The sequence below is a fragment of the Phyllostomus hastatus genome, unplaced genomic scaffold, assembly GCF_019186645.2.
Source record: "Phyllostomus hastatus isolate PE091 unplaced genomic scaffold, TTU_PhHast_1.1 phas_contig_62, whole genome shotgun sequence".
Taxonomy (NCBI): domain Eukaryota; kingdom Metazoa; phylum Chordata; class Mammalia; order Chiroptera; family Phyllostomidae; genus Phyllostomus; species Phyllostomus hastatus.
In genome coordinates, this window is record NW_025333921.1 from 7268957 (window position 1) to 7272642 (window position 3686).

A 3686-nucleotide genomic window follows, 5' to 3' on the forward strand; every position below is an offset into this window, starting at 1 on the left:
TGGCAATTGTAAATAATGCTGCAATGAACGCAGGGGTGCTCATGTCCCTTGAAACAGTGTTTTGGGTTCCTTTGGATATATTTCCAGAACTGGGATTGCTGGGTCAAAAGGCAGATCCATTTTTAAAATATTTTAGTTACTTCCATGCTTCTTTCCACAAGGGTTGCACCAGTCTGCATTCCTACCAACAATGCAAAATATTTCCCTTTTCTCCACATTCTTGCCAGCACTTGGTGTTTGTAGATTTATTGATGATAGCAATTCTGACAGGTGTGAGATGATATCTCACTGTTGTTTTTATTTGCATTACTCTGATGATTAGTGACATTGAGCATCTTTTCATGTATGGATTGGCCATCTGTATGTCCTTTTTTGGGAAGTGTTTAGTGAGATCCTTGGCTCACTGTCAGCTGGGTAGTTGGCTTCTTTGTATTGAGTTTGGTATGTTCTTTACACATGTTGGGTGTTAATGCCTTATTGGATGTATAGGCGAATATGTTCTCCCATTCTGTGGGTTGTCTTTTTATTTTGTTGATGATTTCCTTTGTTGTACAAAAACTTTTTAGTTCCATGTAGTCACATTTGTTTACTTTTTCTTTTGTTTGTCTTGCCTGTGGAGATATATCTGATAAAATATTTCTACAAGCAATGTCTGAGATTTTGCTGCCTATGTTTTCTTCAATTTTTATGGTTTTGGGCCTAACATTTAAGTCTTTGTTTTATTTTTAGTTTTTTCTTATGTGTGGTTTAAGAAGGTGAACTAGTTTCATTTTTCTGTATATACCTGTCCAATTTTCCCAGCACCATTTACTGAATAGACTATCTTTAGCCTTCTGTATATGTTTTCTTCCTCTGTCAAATATTAACCAACTATAAAGGTGTGGGTTTATTTCTGGGCTCTCTGTTCTGTTATAGTTAACTATGTGTCTGTTTTTATGTCGGTACTAGGCTGTTTTTTTTCCTTCTTCATTTCTTTTGCTGGTGTCACCCACAGAAGACACCAAAGAGACAGATGCTATGGAAACATGACAGTAAAAGAAAAGTACAGGCAACAATATTGGCTGTTTACACTTCAATAAAGAAATTTGTCAGTGAAACACAGGAGTGAGACTTACCAAAGAGAAATCCTAGTGCTCCTTTACATACAGTGAGAGAAATACCTAGTGCATGTATACACCACAAAGACCTCATGGCCTGACATTCAACCTCTGAAAAACCAGGGAGAGCACATATACAGTCCCCCACTACCACAAATTATGTAGTTGAGTTTCCCACATTTGGAGAAATTGCAGGGGTCAGCACATCCGGAGTGCAACGAATAAGCCTCATTCTGGAAAGACCACCTTCGTGATCATGGTATCTCCCCTGCTAGGCAGTACCAGGCTGTTTTGATTACTATGGCCTTATAATATAGTTTGATATAAGGTAGTTTGATATGGTTTGATGACTCCTCCAACTTTGTTCTTCTGTCTCAGGATTGCTATTGCTATGCAGGACATTTTGTAGTTCCATATAATTTTTTGAAATATTTGTTCTTCTTCTCTGAAATATATCATTGGAATCTTGATAGGAATTGCATTGAATCTATAGATTGCTTTGGGTAGTATGGACATTTTAATGATGGAAATTCTTCCTTTTCATGAACATGGTATGTGCTTTCACTTATTTGTATTATCTTCTATTTCTTTCTTCAGTGTCTTATAATTTCCCAAGTACAGGTATTTTACATCCTTGGTTAGATTTACTCCTAAATATTTTATTATTTTTGTAGCAATTGTTAATAGGATTGTTTTCTTAATTTCTCTGTTAGTTTGTTATTGGCATATAAAAATGAAACAGCTTTCTGGATATTAATTTTGTATCCTGCTACTTTACTGAAATCATTTATCAGTTCTAGTAGTTTCTTGTTGGAATTTTGGGGGTTTTCTATATACAATACCTTGTCATCTGCAAATAATGACAGTTTTACTTCTTCCTTTCAATTTAGATGCTTTTTATTTCTTTTTCTTATCTGATTGCTGTGACTAAGGCTACCAGAACTATATTGAATAAGAGAAGTGAAAGTGGACATCCTTTTTCCAGATCTTAAAGGGAATGCTTGTAGTTTTTGCTCATTGAGTATGATGTTGGCAGTGGGTTTATCATATATAGTCTTTAATATGTGTAGGTATGTTCCCTCTAATCCCACCTTACTGAGAGTTTTTATCATAAATTAATTCTGGGTTTTAATGTTTGCTTTTTTTGCCTCTATTGATAAGATCATTTGGTTTTATCCTTCATTTTGTTTATGTGGTGAATCACATTTACTGATTCATAAAATGTTGTATTAACCTTGCATCCATAGAATAAATCCTCCTTGATCATGGTATGTGATATTTTTGTTTCATTGCTGTATTCTCTTTGCTAAAATTTTGTTGAAGATTTTAGTATCTATGTTCTTCAGGGGTATTGGTCTACAATTTTTTTGTAGTGTCTTTATCTAGTTTTATCATTAGGATAATACTGGTCTCCTAATGAGTTTGGGAGCCTTACTTTCTCTTGAATTTGATGAAATAGTTTGAGAAGGAGAGGTGTTAGTTCTCAGAACATTTGGTAAAATTCACCTGAAAGCCTTCTGGTCCAAGGCTTTTATTTGTTGGGAGTTTTTTGGTTATTGCTTCAATTTCATCAGTTGTAATCACTCTATTCAAATTCTCTGATTCTTCTTGATATAGTTTTGGAAGATTGTATATTTTTAGGAATTTATTGTTTTTTTAATATTTTCTTATACTCCTTTGTATTTTTTTGGTGTTAGTTTGGTGTCATACTTCTCCTCTTTAATTTCTGATTTTGTTTATTTAGCTCCTCTCTCTCTCTTTTGTTGTTGAGTATGGTTAAAGGCATGTCAATTTTGTTTATCTTCTTCAAAGAACCAGCTCTTACATTCATTGATCTTTTGCATCATTTTTTAGCTTCTACATTGTTTATTTTTGCTTTAATCTTTATTATTGCCTTCCTTCTACTCATAGTGGGCTTTGTTGTTCTTTATCAATATTTTTCTTGTTTTTTGAGGTAGGTCTGTAATGCTATGATTTTCCCTCTTTGCATTGCTTTCCCAGAGTCCCACAGATTTGGGGTTGTTATGTCTTTATTTTCATTTATTTCAAACTATCTTTTCATTTTGTCCTTGACCCATCATTGTTTAGTGACACGTTATTTAGCTCCCATGTCTTTGTGTGTTTTTCAGTGTTCTTCTTGTGATTGATTTCTAGTTTCATATCATTATGGTTAAAGAAGATGTTTGATATGAATTCAATCTTATTAAATTTATTGAGACTTGTTTTGTGTCTTAACATGTGGTCTATCCTAGAAAACACTCCATGTGCACTTGAAAAGTATATGCATTCTGCTGCTCTAGGGTGAAATGCTCTGAAGATATCAATTAAATGTGTTTGATCTAGTGTGTTATTTAAGGCCACTGTCTCCTTGTTGATTCTCTCTCTAGAAGATCTATCCATTGAAGTCAGTGCAGTGTTAAAATCCCTGACTATGACTATTTCTGTTGATATTTCCCTTTATGTCCATCAAGATTTGCTTCACATATTTAAGTGTTCCTGTGTAGTGTGCATAATGTTTGCTAGGATTATAACCTCGTGTTATAATAAGTATTGGTTTGTTCCTTTTATTTATTCTTTTAATATTAATTT

The 3686-nt window shown here is 33.7% G+C and overlaps 1 non-coding gene across 1 annotated transcript; it reads right to left on the minus strand.

The window, feature by feature from the left end:
• Window positions 1–1216: 1216 nt before the first annotated feature.
• Window positions 1217–1379, minus strand: LOC123825330. The gene has a single exon (XR_006786876.1). It is a non-coding gene; the product is annotated as a U1 spliceosomal RNA (small nuclear RNA).
• Window positions 1380–3686: the final 2307 nt, after the last annotated feature.